General features: G+C 34.0%; 1 long non-coding RNA gene across 1 annotated transcript in view; it reads left to right on the top strand.

Annotated features, from left to right (window-relative positions):
* LOC149784841 (uncharacterized) overlaps positions 1 to 16,048 on the top strand; it is a 32,470-nt gene extending 16,422 nt beyond the window's left edge. The window contains exon 2 of the long non-coding RNA XR_016413464.1: positions 15,448 to 16,048. This is a non-coding gene — a long non-coding RNA (uncharacterized LOC149784841). The remainder of the gene's footprint in view (positions 1 to 15,447) is intronic.
* Positions 16,049 to 16,583: the final 535 nt, after the last annotated feature.

Here is a 16,583-nt window from a genome sequence, read left to right on the forward strand (position 1 = left end):
CTTGTGTTTTCAAATGTTGTTGGTAACAGGTAGGGCTGACAAACGTGCGCAGACAAGTCGAACAAGGCACTGGTTCTTCGCTCAGACAGGGTGGAGAGGCCAAACATCCTGAGCATTTCCATCCACAATGTTTGTGTTGCTCTCGATTATTATAACCATAGTCACATTTCTCACAATAATAAGCATATCCCAGGAATCCAGTGATACTGGTAATGGTATCGAAATGGTCATCGTGATGACAAACATGAATGTATTTTCCGTCCTTAAAATGTTGGCCTCGAAACAACAGAGGCCCGCGCATTTCTTGAGGGTGCACTTTCAAGGTGTAGCGTGGAGCTAGGGCATCTTGCAATTTTTGCATCTCAGGAATGCCACAGGGTGTGTCTTTGGACAGGCCAGCTTGTTGCAACAGGAGTTCTGCTTCGTTTCGTTGTTTGGTTCGGTTCGATTTTCGAATGTTCTCCCAGGTTCTTTTCCATTCTACCGTGTCGTTCTTGTTGGCATAGGTTCGTCCCACCACGATGGCACGGGCTAAGCACATCTGGTCTTGAGGGTTGTTAATTCGGACGAGACTCTTTTTGGTGTTGCGAAGGTCGTTCACCAGTAGGACCTTTTTGCGTCCTGTCCCTTGAGGAAGAGAGACGTGAGCCATTTTCAGTGTGGCTTTACCATCGGTGATGTCAAACTGGTCATTAGATTGTTGTACGTGTTGAATCTTGTCCATGACTTTGGAACGGGTTAGTTCTGCGGGTCTGCTAAACTCGATCCAAACAGGGGATTTCAAACCGTCGTGATCTATGGATAGTGTCAAGCGATCGTCTTCTTTGGGTTGACATTGTCGCTTGAGTGCGGTGAGCAAAGAATCCCACATCTCGGTGATAAACCCTTCTGCTTTCTCCAATGGTACGTCGGCCTTGAAATCTTTAAACTTCACCGTGTAGGTGTAAGCCGTGGTTCTAAATTTTCTAGAGGAGCGCTTTTCCGTCTCTCGAATGGAATAGTACTTTTCAGGGTTGACTAAGGGTGGTGAACTTGGTTTAGAGGGTTCTGATTCTGGTTCACTCATGTCCTCTTCAAAATCACTGGCATGAATTTGTGCCAAGATTTCAGCCCTGGTACGAGGCGATAGATCACGTTTCTGCCTCTTACTTTCTTCTTCTTCTTTCTTCTCGAATGAATAGGATCGTTTCATCTTGAGTGCAAAACGTCAAATGACTCAAGTTCAAACACCATAGACTAATTTATAGTCATGGCAAACCAGCGTATATAAAAAGGGTGTGTCTTGTCCTTTCACTATTCATTTCACTCTCAAACCGAGCACAACGATGGAAGAGACTACCCAGATGGAACGTTTCGTCAGAGCTTTGCGAGGGGTCATTAGAAAATTCTCTTCAGACCAGCCGACGGACTACTCTCCTTCCTTTCGAGATAAGAGTCAGGATACTTGCTATATCTGTCAGAAGAAAGGGCATTGGTCTTCAGAGTGTCCAGACCGTCAAAAAAGAAAAAAAAACAGGGGCTAAAAAAGACAAAAGTCAAGATACCTGTTATTATTGTAAAGAAAAAGGACATTGGTCTCCAGATTGCCCAAAAAAGAAACAAGAGGAGTCAGAAGAAAAGAAGGATTCTTCAGAAGAAGAGAGGGATTCTTCGGAAGAAGAGAGGGATTCTTCAGAGGAAGAAAGAAGACAATTCTATTTAAAAGAAGCAAAGAAACAGGAGAAGAAAAGAAGAAGGGAAGAAAATGAGGAAAAAACGGTGAAGAAATTCAAAAAACAGAGAGACTAAACAAGGAGAAAGAAGAAGTCAATGAACTTTTAATTAAAGTGTTGTGTTGTGAATTGGATTGTAAAAAATGGATAAAAGAATACATGAATGATATAAGGTAAGTGTCTTTGAGTTTTGATTTTAAAATAAGAAGCTACACTCACGCACTCATACACAGACACGTACTATAAGGGTAAAATGGGTGGCGTTTATTTTTGAGTTATTGGCAAATTGAAATTGTATTTCTTTTCGAGAAATGTGGGTGGCCCTGAAAAGGGCCTTTTTATTTTGGTGTAGGGGTGAGTTTAACCAATCAACTTTAACTGCCTTAAGCCTTTGCCACGGCCAAGGCCTACTTCTGATGATTGGGTTGAAATCACTAAGGGTGGTACGACAGGCTTAGTCACAGGGTTGGCGTGTTTAGCTCGGGAAGGTCGTATTCTCTTCGGTCGTGATAAAGAAGTCTGATACATTTGTTTCAGACTTCTTAACTCCGCTAAAATGTCCAACAGTACCGTAGCCGTTTGATTTTCACCCTCTTGTTTCTTTGCTGCTACTTCTTCTTGCTGTTGTTGCTGTTGTTTTTTTCTTACCTCTTCTTGTTGCTGTTGCTGTTGCTGTAGGAGAAAAGCTTGTTCCGCTTCCTTTTGTCGTTGCATAAATTTCTCCAATTCTTCTTTCTGTCTCTGTCTAAAATTCTCCACTTGCGGTAATGAAGAAGGTAACGAAGGTTCCGGAACAAATTCTTGCGAGGTAAGAAAATCCACAAAATCCCAATGTACCTCTTCTGAAAGTAAGTCCGGGTTCCCTTGGGCAGTCTCCCCTGTTGGTGCACCCCAATGGATCGTTTTCTGAGTTTCCGTCATGTTGAATCACTGTCGCATAGATTGACTGCACACAAGCGCTAGCGAATCTATATAGACCAACTGACGTCACAGACTACTCTCTTCGGATTGGATGCGGGCTGACTGAATTTTGTAACGCGTGTTTGGATTGGTGAATGAACTCAATCCGTTTCAATCCTGCCTCTACCTATAAATAAGCGCAGTTCAGTGCATTGATTCACTTGTTCTCGTCGCTTCAAGATGTGGACCGATGTGCAATCTTCTACGCTTGTGTCTTCCATGATGTTCCGGACGGACATACCCATGTATGTCCGATCCAAGTGGACCGTTGTCCACAGGACAAACACCAGTCTGTGGATACGTAGGATCTACGTAGAAAGACAAGGATGCCTCAAAAGAGTCCTGATTTACGGTCCTACAGTGAAACGCAGCCTAAGGACAAGAAGAAGACCAATGCGGTGCCCTTTATGTTAATGAATACATTAACATAAACCCAAAGGCCCTTTTCAGGGCCAGCCATATTTCTCGAAAAGAAATAGCCTTTCCATTGCCTACCCCTTTTTTTAAAATTAAAATTTAAATTTAAATTTAAATTTAAAAATTTTTTTAAAAAAATCCCAAAAGCCCAAACTCTATTCCCCATGTTAATTTCCCTTGTCCCTAGACAGACCCAAACTCTATGTTAAATTCCCATTGTCCCTAAAGTGACCCACGTTTTCTCTCCATGTTAAATTTCCATTGTCCCTAATCTGACCCAGGGGTCTTTTTAATGCTAAGTCCCATTGTCCCTAATGTGCCCCACTTTACTACTGATATACCTAACGACATAAAATCAGCCCATTGACAAATTATATGATAAATGATAAGAGATTTAAATATTTTTGATACGTAGGTCTACGGTTGAGAAAGACAACTATTTTCGCTATTAATGGTAAAGCCTTTTATATTTATTTAATTTATTTTTGCATTGTACGTTTCAGTTACCAAATGCAACATTGACTGTCGCACCACAATCATTCTTTCATAACAGATCAGATTACTTATTATTATTATTATTATTATTATTATAGTATTGTTTTGACATTTACAAATTGATTAACTATCTAATCGACGTACAGGCGACATGAGTATTCTACCAGGCTTTCCCTTAATTGGGGTCATGTACCATTTACAACCGGTCGTTGTATTTAAGGCAAAATGAATAACTTTCTTTACTTGCGTTGTTTAAATAAGGGTCACTTGATAGTGAGATAAATAGGAAAAAATCGTATTAAACCCTTCTTTAGGAATGCAGTTAAACAAAAATCTTTAAAATTATTTTATTATTTTAAGACATAAAATGACTAATTTCATATAACAAGATCAAAGCTTAAATTTTTGCTGCTTCGTTGTTAGAAACTGCAAATATGTAATCGATTCAACATATAAAGAAACCTTCGGTTTCAACGAGTCATATAATTAATATACATACACAGGAATTAGCTCATATTAGGTCTTCCAAAAAAAAACCCGTACAGTATATACTAACTTATCGTCGAGTCAAACTGCAAACATAAAAATCCAAATCTGCCGTAGCATAATGCGCCTGAGACCAAGGCTTATTTGTTTCTTCTACTGATTACTCGTAACTGCACATACCGAGATCTTCTGACTCATTGTGCGACGGCAGATCAGGGTTTGTGCAGCTTGAAATGGGAATAGATTTGCACGCGAGCATATACGGTATGTTAAAGCAAATAAAACACAGTGCGAAACATCTATAAATCATATGTCGGCATGATTTTTTGACACGAACTAAAACGTCAGTAAATCTTCGTTCAAATACTATCAAATTAATTTGTATGTGACTACGATATCTGTTGATCCTGATTAAGTCCTAGTACTGAATGTGTCACGGACAGCTTTTAAATGTAAAGAAAATTCGCTTTTCTTCAAGAAGACACAATCGAAATTTAAAAATTATTTAAGTTATATTGAATGATTCAATTCATTTATCTTTTTTATTGAAGTAATTGTAGTTTTCTTCTCTTTCACAAAAGCAATAATAACAAATTAGTGTGCAACGTTATATCGATTATTAAATGAAATTCATGCATAAACGAAATGCTCGATATGCTTGACACGTTGAAAATTTCTGATTTCTTTTAAATCGTCACTGGATATCGTCATACCATAGAAATACATATACATGTGTATAATCTCCCCTCTCCCACGCAAAACTTAATTATGGAGCCATCCCACTCCAAGTAAAAAGGGATGTTTGATGGAAATATTGTACCCACTAAACATAAATATCTCAAATGGACCTTCCCTGGCTTTAACGTCCTTAAAAGTTAGTAGACATTCTCAGTTGACAATTTTCTTCATCTTTAAGCATTTGGTTATTAGATGCCTGATTAGTTTTTGCGCAAGGTGGAAAACACGTTAACATTACCAATATAAATTTATTCACGGAGTGTTTATATATATATATATATATATATATATATATATATATATATATATATATATATATATATATATATATATATATATATGTATGTATATATGTATATATATATTCTCAATAGAAATTATTGTCGCTGTACCTGTGAATTGTTATGTAGTATATCACAGATAGAAATTATTGTCGCTGTACCTGTGAATTGTTATGTAGTATATCACAGATAGAAATTATTGTCGCTGTACCTGTGAATTGTTATGTAGTATATCACAGATAGAAATTATTGTCGCTGTACCTGTGAATTGTTATGTAGTATATCACAGATAGAAACACATGGATTCATTCTCTGGAAGCTGTCAGAATATATGTAACTTAAACTATTAATTTCACTTATTTAAATTTTAATTTTGACTTATTTCAGTATTAATTTTCACTTATGTCAATATTAATTTTCGCTTATTTAAAGACCTAAGAAAGTATCATGTGACTTCACCGCTGGTGTTATAAAAGCTAGGGTAAAGATAATTCCCAGCTTTTAAACCATCAACCATTTTTTAAATAGTAAAATGCACTGAGGAATAATGTGATGTGATAATTAAATTATTCTTTTCTTTCCTCAAAACATGTAATTGCTCTATGTTAGGTTGTTTTAACTTTAACTAAACATGGAATTTACACACAACAAAATATAAACTTGCAATAATAAATGTTTAATAAATATCTTGTAAGAAAATGAAAACATATAGTACAATATTATTTTGCTCTCTCTCTCTCTCTCTCTCTCTGGGGTGTGCATGTGAATTAGAATATGAAAAGAAACACACTGCACACTACAATGATGTACTATAGTTTTCGCCTACCCTCCCGGCAGTTTGTACCCCCTCCCGCCCCCAACTCCAGCCACATATTTTGTGAACGAAAAGCATCTGACGTTCGAACAAATGCACTGGATACACTATGTAACACAATTTTTTGTTCCTGGGTAGTAAGTGTTATTTCGTAATGTAGATCAAAGAGCTTGCACTAGTGTTTATACTTCGATAACCCTATTAGGGCTAATTGTTTCAATCAACGGGATTTTTATACTATTTTTGGAAATTTATAGGCCGTAGACTGTCGTATTAACTTGTTGGATCTCTATCCTGGTCCCATTTCATACAATAGGCAGATTTGTCAGCACTCAGACGTCAAACGTATGTCAGAGTCGCAGTTTGATGCTTCAAATAACGTTAGAGTCGCTGTTCGAGAACCTTGCTGTTGGCGTGCGTATTGCTGGATCAATTGACTTTCTGGAAGTTTCACATATCCCAACAAATTATGAATCAGAAAGTTTACACGAAGAAAATGTCCTGGTATTTCTGTGTTATTTTGTGTGGAAAGGTCTTAAGTGTGGAAAACATGGCCTTGCATCGTTCTTAAGCCAAATACAAGAATTAGAGCTGTTTGCATGGTTACGTCTCATAGTGAGACCAAACCGTTTAGAATTAGAGCTGTTTGCATGGTTACGTCTCATAGTGAGACCAAACCGTTTAGAATTAGAGCTGTTTGCATGGTAACGTCTCATAGTGAGACCAAACCGTTTAGAATTAGAGCTATTTGCATGGTAACGTCTCATAGTGAGACCAAACCGTTTAGAATTAGAGCTGTTTGCATGGTTACGTCTCATAGTGAGACCAAACCGTTTAGAATTAGAGCTATTTGCATGGTAACGTCTCATAGTGAGACCAAACCGTTTAGAATTAGAGCTGTTTGCATGGTAACGTCTCATAGTGAGACCAAACCGTTTAGAATCAGAGCTGTTTGCATGGTTACGTCTCATAGTGAGACCAAACCGTTTAGAATTAGAGCTGTTTGCATGGTTACGTCTCATAGTGAGACCAAACCGTTTAGAATTAGAGCTGTTTGCATGGTAACGTCTCATAGTGAGACCAAACCGTTTAGAATTAGAGCTGTTTGCATGGTTACGTCTCATAGTGAGACCAAACCGTTTAGAATTAGAGCTGTTTGCATGGTAACGTCTCATCGTTTAGAATTAGAGCTGTTTGCATGGTAACGTCTCATAGTGAGACCAAACTGTATGCATATATCTCTTGCATCATCTCTTGCTTCTGCAGTTTGACCTCCATTCAAGTTGATTATCTTGCCGCATACAAGCTTGTGTACTTTGACCTCCATTCGAGTTTGCTATTTTGCTGTTTACAAGCTTGTGTACTTTTATCTCCATTCGAGTTTGCTATTTTGCTGTTTACAAGCTTGTCTACATTGACCTCCATTCGAATGTATTTTCTTGTTTAATATAAGCAACATTAAGTAATTTTCCAAGGACACAATCAGAGTTTTATGTTTGTCAGCAGCAGAACACGGAATCATTAGAAAGTCACTGAATATAAAATCCTATACTCAAACTATGATATGATATAAACAAAATGAAACTTGGGTAGCAGTGGTCTATAATTGGATATATTGGTGTTAAATATACTAAAGTGATTTTTTCCCCCGAACAAATTGATCGGCATTGCATGAAAGGGTGATTTGTATAGCGTCTATTTTGTCTGTCTCTATTTCGGTCAACCAGCCAGTTTACATCACTTTACACACATTCAACACACACAATTACGTACGTGCATGCGTACACACACACACACACACACACACACACCCACACATACATACATACATATATATATATATATATATATATATATATATATATATATATATATATATATATATATATATATACACGCATAGATACATACATATGTGCGTACATACATACATATTTTGATATTTTTGGCCATATACTTGCTTCTGTTTTAGTTGACTTTCTGCATAAGAGGCAATGAAGGACCATAGTAATCATACAAAGAATCGTTAGTTTATATTCTCGTGTCCTTCAAATTTCAGTAGGAAAAAACGAGTAATTTGTTCACGTGATCCAGCTATTGACTTGGAAAACGCGTCTAGCATTTCATAACAATTGCCACTTTTGTCTACTAATTTGTTGACATTCTAAACTTACAATATATGAATTGTGCTTTGTTTGAAGGGGAAACCCCATAGTATACGCTCAACCAATCACTTACTTGGGATTAGTTCCAGATCTGATAAATCGAAATATTTCACTAATTTGCCAAACATAAATATATGAAGGAGGGTGAAAAATATATTGCGTAAACCTATGAAGGTCATGTGGCTAATAACTGTTACTCCCTTGTTGGTGTGTCTGTCTCTTGTTTAGAAAAATGAATATGTTAGTCTTACAGCTATTGCAAAATATCTCGTTAGGACACCAGTCTGCTGGTTACAATAGTTAAAGCAGATCTACTACGCATTTTCCCACTTTTCAAGCTTAGCTTTACTTCCTTTTTTTAATAAGGTTATTTGAGCCATTTCTTTTCATATTAGTTCCAAATGTTCTAAGTTGAATATAATAGTAAACATAGACTGATTCAATTATAACATGTTCATTGTTCCATAATATGTTAAATTTTCTTTAACCTGCCGTGAATTTACATAATTTATGTGCTGTTGGCAAAAGCAGATTATCTTTAACAGAATTGGAGCGGAGGAATCAGGATCATGGTATACAGTCTTTTTGTCTTACAAAATTTGTGAAGTGCCATCGAATAGATTGCGAAAAAAGCGGTCATGGGTCTTCTTGGGAATAAGAGCAATTTGCAGTCAAAGATTGCACAGTTAAAGTAGTAACAAAAACATTTAGATTTGTGTCATTATCGCAACAAGAAGGACAAGAAACTACTAAAATGTTTGCGACAGTCGAGTAGGTGTAAATGTGTGTGTGTTTTTGTGTGTGTGTGTGTGTGGGGGGGTTGTTGGTAATATGTCAGTCTTCATGTCCCAATGTTACAAATAAGGAAACATTTGATGTACTCAGACTTGATTTTTAACTAGAGCTATTGTAAAAATTGGTGCATATCTCGTGCTATCGCCAAAAACAAACATGTTAATTAACATACACGAACAAAACGCTGGAGAGACAGCATGACCAATGGAACATGGTTAAAGGTGGACAGCATGACCAATGGAACATGGTTAAACGTGGAAAACATGATCAATGGAACATGGTTAAACGTGGAGAGCATGATCAATGGAACATGGTTAAACGTGGACAGCATGGTCAATGGAACCTTGTTAAACATGGACAGCATGATCAATGGAACATGGTTAAACGTGGACAGCATGATCAAAGGATCATGATTTAACGTGGATTCCAGATGTCGTTATGGCTCATCGATTTCTAGGTCAATAGGGATGTTTTCTAGTGTCAGCAAAAAGCTGAAATAAACTAATTGACAGTAATACAGTTAAAATGTTCAATTCCTGTAGAAACAGCCACGTAAAGTTTCACAAACATAACCGTTTTTCTGTTTTCTTTTTTTTTTGTTGTCTTGTTTATGTTTTGTATTTGCCTTTGAAAAAGACTTCTTAAAGAGTCGAAAGCGTTCAGGCTAGCTAGATACAAGTTTTGCACTGTTCGTTGTCAGTTTATTGTATTTATCTTAATCAATCCCTGACAAACGTGATCCCATGCTGGATCCAGTGTACTTGAACGGATTGTTATTCGCCATATGATTGTATTCTTTATATATATATATATATATATATATATATATATATATATATATATATATATATATATATATATATATACTGACATTGCTGGCCATTTATCACATGCATGGATTTTCTGACATTACTAGCAATTTTGTAATATTTTCTAACATTACTTGCCAAATTGCAATTTTTTTTCTGACATTACTGGCCATTTTGTATTGCATGCAGTTTCTGTCAGTGCTGGTAATTTTGTATTATTTTCTGACATTACTGGCCATTTAGTATTATTTTCTGACATTACTAGCCATTTTGTAATATTTTCTAACATTACTTGCCAAATCGTATTATTTTCTGACATTGCTGGCCATTTTGTATTACATGCAGTTTCTGTTATGTCTGGTAATTTTGTTTTATTTTCTGACATTACTGGTCATTTTGTATTATTTTCCTGACATTACTAGCAATTTTGTAATATTTTCTAGCATTTCTTGCCAATTTGTATTATTTTCTGACATTACTGGTCATTTTGTATTACATGCAGTTTCTGTCAGTACTGGTTATTTTGTATTATTTTCTGATATTACTGGCCATTTAGTATTACATGCAGTTTCTGTCAGTACTGGTTATTTTGTATTATTTTCTGACATTACTAGCCATTTTGTAATATTTTCTAGCATTACTTCCAATTTATATTATTTTCTGACATTACTGGCCATTTTGTATTCATGCAGTTTCTGTCAGTACTGGTAATTTTGTATTATTTTCTGACAATACTGTCCATTTTGTATTATTTTCCTGACATTACTTGCCAATTTGTATTATTTTCCTGACATTACTGTCCATTTTGTTTTATTTTCATGACATTACTAGCCATTTTGTAATATTTTCTAACATTACTTCCAATTTATATTATTTTCTGACATTATTGGCCATTTTGTATCACATGCAGTTTCTGTCAGTACTGGTAATTTTGTATTATTTTCTGACATTACTGTCCATTTTGTATTATTTTCCTGACATTACTGTCCATTTTGTAATATTTTCTAACATTACTTCCAATTTGTATTATTTTCCTGACATTACTGTCCATTTTGTAATATTTTCTAACATTACTTCCAATTTGTATTATTTTCTGACATTACTGGCCATTTTGTATTCATGCAGTTTCTGTCAGTACTGGTAATTTTGTATTATTTTCTGACATTACTGTCCATTTTGTATTATTTTCCTGACATTACTAGCCATTTTGTAATATTTTCTAACATTACTTGCCAATTTGTATTATTTTCTGACAATACTGTCCATTATGTATTATTTTCCTGACATTACTGTCCATTTTGTAATATTTTCTAACATTACTTCCAATTTGTATTATTTTCTGACATTATTGGCCATTTTGTATCACATGCAGTTTCTGTCAGTACTGGTAATTTTGTATTATTTTCTGACATTACTGTCCATTTTGTATTATTTTCCTGACATTACTGTCCATTTTGTAATATTTTCTAACATTACTTCCAATTTGTATTATTTTCTGACAATACTGTCCATTATGTATTATTTTCCTGACATTACTGTCCATTTTGTATTATTTTCTAACATTACTTCCAATTTGTATTATTTTCCTGACATTACTGTCCATTTTGTAATATTTTCTAACATTACTTCCAATTTGTATTATTTTCTGACATTACTGGCCATTTTGTATTCATGCAGTTTCTGTCAGTACTGGTAATTTTGTATTATTTTCTGACATTACTAGCCATTTTGTAATATTTTCTAGCATTACTTGCCAATTTGTATTATTTTCCTGACATTACTGTCCATTTTGTATTATTTTCCTGACATTACTAGCCATTTTGTAATATTTTCTAACATTACTTGCCAATTTGTATTATTTTCTGACAATACTGTCCATTATGTATTATTTTCCTGACATTACTGTCCATTTTGTAATATTTTCTAACATTGCTTCCAATTTGTATTATTTTCCTGACATTACTGTCCATTATGTATTATTTTCCTGACATTACTGTCCATTTTGTAATATTTTCTAACATTACTTCCAATTTGTATTATTTTCCTGACATTACTGTCCATTATGTATTATTTTCCTGACATTACTGTCCATTTTGTAATATTTTCTAACATTACTTCCAATTTGTATTATTTTCCTGACATTACTGTCCATTATGTATTATTTTCCTGACATTACTGTCCATTTTGTAATATTTTCTAACATTACTTGCCAATTTGTATTATTTTCTGACATTACTGGCCATTATGTATTATTTTCCTGACATTACTGTCCATTTTGTAATATTTTCTAACATTACTTCCAATTTGTATTATTTTCCTGACATTACTGTCCATTATGCATTATTTTCCTGACATTACTGTCCATTATGTATTATTTTCCTGACATTACTGTCCATTTTGTAATATTTTCTAACATTACTTCCAATTTGTATTATTTTCCTGACATTACTGTCCATTATGTATTATTTTCCTGACATTACTGTCCATTTTGTATTATTTTCCTGACATTACTGTCCATTTTGTAATATTTCCTAACATTACTTCCAATTTGTATTATTTTCCTGACATTACTGTCCATTATGTATTATTTTCCTGACATTACTGTCCATTATGTATTATTTTCCTGACATTACTGTCCATTTTGTATTATTTTCCTGACATTACTGTCCATTTTGTAATATTTTCTAACATTACTTCCAATTTGTATTATTTTCCTGACATTACTGTCCATTATGTATTATTTTCCTGACATTACTAGCCATTTTGTATTATTTAACTGACATTATTGGCCAAAGCTGAGAACAGTTGAAATCTGATAGTTATTTTGTAATATAGACCATAGCGATTTGTCATACTTAGTCAAACAAAATTAAGTTGTGCGCGTGTTCTAGTTTGAATCATTCCCCACTCTATATTAATTTTTCGACAGGAGTCCATGGGTGCTTCTGTTGAAAGAAGTCAGTTAAAATTGTTGAAGTTAGTACTTGCATTAAAATTTTTAAGTGCAAGTCAGTTAAAATTGTTGAAGTTAGTACTTGCATTAAAATTTTTAAGTGCAAGTCAATTAATAATTGCTATATGTTCTATATTAATAGTTTAGCTTCGTTGTGAATCGAGTGAGTTAAAGATGAAAACTGATTGTGTCTTCAAATTTAAAGAATTCCTCAACTTATATTTTAAGCACAAAAAATCTCTGGTCTGCAAGTTTAAAATTAAGGAGGTTTTTTTTTTCATTGCATTATCGCTATCGCTAACAACAACTATAACAATGTCAGAAATCTATTTGAATGTTATAGAATTATATAAAAGTTTGTTAATGATCACCTATCAGTGAATTTTTAATAATTAATAATACTTAGTTTTTAAATGTGTTCCCCGTCCACCTTTATCACGAAAGGTCATGCTCTCTCTCTCTCTCTCTCTCTCTCTCTCTCTCTCTCTCTCTCTCCACCCCGTTAAAGGGGACGGACAGGAAATAAGATGAAAAATGATACATGTAACGTCGTTTAAATTTTGTTTCTTCGCCCTATGAAGGATACCCGTTTACTGTTAGGAGAAAATAGATAAGCATTTGGCATTAAACGTAGCAGATCACAAAAAGCACAATTTCGCATTTAACATGCTTTCTTACAACATCACTTATAAGACCATTACCAGTCTCCATTTCGTATGAATCACGTGCATGAAACACTTAGAATTTAGCAGACTGAATAATAAAGAATAAAGCATTTAGCGATTCGCGTGACACAATTTGGACAGATCATGTAGCGCTTTGCAAATCACATTTCGCACCAATCATGTAGTATTTAGTTATTCGCCGAGTACAGGATATGTGCAATGTAAACACAAGTCTCTTTTCAAACATGGAACTTAACAAGGGAATTGTTAGTAAATTTATTTAAGGGTGAACGCAAAATACAAACAACTATGTACGTATAAATATATTTACACCAGTAAGATTGAGTTTGGTTCTGATTTTTGTAAATGTGTATGCTCATATATGTACTGATATTTGTTATGTAGAAATCTTAATCGTTTCCACACACACACACACACACACACACACATATATATATATATATATATATATATATATATATATATATATATATATATATATATATATATATATATATATATATATATATATATTCTTTTTTCGTATGTACATGCACAATATTTGCTTTTATTTCATATCTCTCATTCTCTCTCTCATCCTTTTTTCTGTCAACATAGAGCGACACAAAATAATTATGCAGTATTGCTTTCTTTCCGTATTGAGAAGTGGTAAAAGTTTTGGACCAACAAAAAACATAACCGTATAATTTCCTGAAAGCCTTAAAAAGTAAAACTGAACAACAAAAAACATTTCTTCAAAATCATCGTATAATTTCCTGAAAGCCTTAAAAAGTAAAACTGAACAACAAAAAACATTTTTTCAAAATCACCGTATAATTTCCTGAAAGCCTTAAAAAGTAAAACTGAACAACAGCTTTTTGTAAAAATGGACAGTAGATGCAAAATATCTGATACTAAAGGAGAAGCCATGTCGCTTAACATTTAAAATATGGGAATCAAAAGTTGAAATGCAATTTATATATATCCTTTCCTTTGAATATTCATATATCCTTTACCTTCAAATGTTCATATATCCTTTCTCTTACAATATTGAAATAATTCATATATCCTTTGTCTTAGAATATTTATATATCCTTTCTCTTACAATATTGAAATAATTCATATATCCTTTGTCTTAGAATATTTATATATCATTTATCTTACAATGTTCATATACTTCATATATTCTTCCCCTCGGAATATTCAGAGATCCTTTCCTTTATAACGTTTATATATAATTTCCTTTAGAATAGTCATATTTCTTTTACCTTATAATGTTCATATATCATTTTCCTTAGAAAATACACATATCCATTTCCCTTAGAATATTCATATGTCCTTTTCCGTATAATATTCATATATCCTCTGCCTTAGAACGTTCATTTTACGTGCTTTCAAGACAATTAACAACATAAATGACGCAATTAATTGCGAATACCCGCTTTGAACATAAGCTTGAAGAGCAGTGTTAAATACATGGAGTCTGATTTATTCATGTACTTGATGCTTGTCACGTAAGTTGAGATTGCAGTCAAAAATTATTTTAAAAAAAACACAAGATAAAAATAGTCCTGCTTTAAACGAATCTCATGTTAAGGAATAGAAAATGATAAAGAGACTCACAAACACAGACGCACACGCACATACGCAAGTGAGCAGCTTTCTGCCGAATAGATACAGCAGGCGATAAAAGCCCAGGGGCTAGCATGTGTACATGAGGTTGTTTTGTTGCACATGCGTCTTTCGTCCTTAGTGTTATATATTATAGCGGTCGACATTCTCAGCAAAAACTATATATACAACTAACAAAACAAATATAGGTATTTTTGATGATATATTAGACATCTGATGTATCATACAAGTGATAGTTCTCACCTTATATGTATATCTTTAATCACAAACGCCTCTTTTGTCCACGTATTTGCTTACAAGCCAAATGAACGTTATCTTTTTAACTATTTACGGGTCGACGTTATGTGACAGGAAGAAAGAATTGTCAAATATGCTAAGGGGAATACCCTAGCATACCCTCAACCAATCAGTAACGTTCGCTAAAGTTTTGCTACTAAACTCGTGATCAAATTAGAATTTAAGTTCAACAGAGTAGGTGAAGGTCGATTATATTTTGGCCTGTGTGCATATTTTATTTCATTACAGAAAAGAGACAGTTAAGACGGAAAGAAGAGGGGGGAGAAAGAAAGACAGTATTTTAAAGCCAAGAACTACGTCCGAAAGGTTAAATCAGACTGTAGAGGAGATACAGCTTATCTACGCCATCCCGTGTAAAATGAATAACGATACATGTATAATTACTATCATCCTTAGAGATTTAAAGCGTTTCAACCAGATATTATTTTCATGTTTCAGTAAATGCGTTAATACCATCTACCCCGAACTAATAATAGATATGATTTATGTACTGCTTGTCTTTCCTGTTTTTCTTCGTCTTCCAAATTATGCAGTATTTGCTTTTTCTTGAATGTCAAGTGATATCGTACATACAGTTAACAATGAACATATGTTTCGCTTGATTTGCTATCAGTCTTAATTGCGCAAATACATCACAAAGAAACCAGTATTCTAGTGACTACCTTGAAAAATGACACGGTGACATTGTGATTGTTCTCCTTCGTCTTCTATATCACTCAAATAGAGTATTTTGTTGTTTGCCAAATGGCCATCTGTTCTATTAAGAACTCAGATCTAATACATTTTTATTCCTTTATATTCTCTTGGCCAAATAAAGTTTCGATCATTACCTTCTTTGTTCTATCTGTCCATCTTTATACATGTAGCTGGGTTGAATTTGTGGGATATATCTTTTTCTCTCCGCAATTTCTCAATAATGTTCATAGTAAATTTTGTAATCTGCAGAAACTGCTTATCTTTATTAAACAGACAAAACACTGAAATTTAAAGGTTAGTTAAAGTCTGTTTAAAATTTCATTTCAATTGTTTGTTACCATGGCAACTATTCATAAACGCTCAGAAAATTTGATCTTTACATTAATAAATAAATGATGTAAAATATCCTGTTTATTAGCAAAACACTAGAATAAATGCTAAATCGGCATTTCCTAGTTTCGCCTATTTCTCGCAAAAAAAATGAATACACGTTCTCAATTAACAGTAACTACAAGACACAAGAACAAGAAATTTACTTAACAAGATACAATGTACATGAAGTTATATATAGTCTGGGGGAAAAAACCCACTAGCTCTGGACAAACTGTTGTACCGACGCGATTAGCTAATTTACAGGCACGGAGAATTATATTTGTGTAAGAAGGATT

The sequence above is a fragment of the Sinohyriopsis cumingii genome, chromosome 13 (assembly GCF_028554795.1).
Source record: "Sinohyriopsis cumingii isolate HCF-2022 chromosome 13, ASM2855479v2, whole genome shotgun sequence".
NCBI classification, from domain to species: domain Eukaryota; kingdom Metazoa; phylum Mollusca; class Bivalvia; order Unionida; family Unionidae; genus Sinohyriopsis; species Sinohyriopsis cumingii.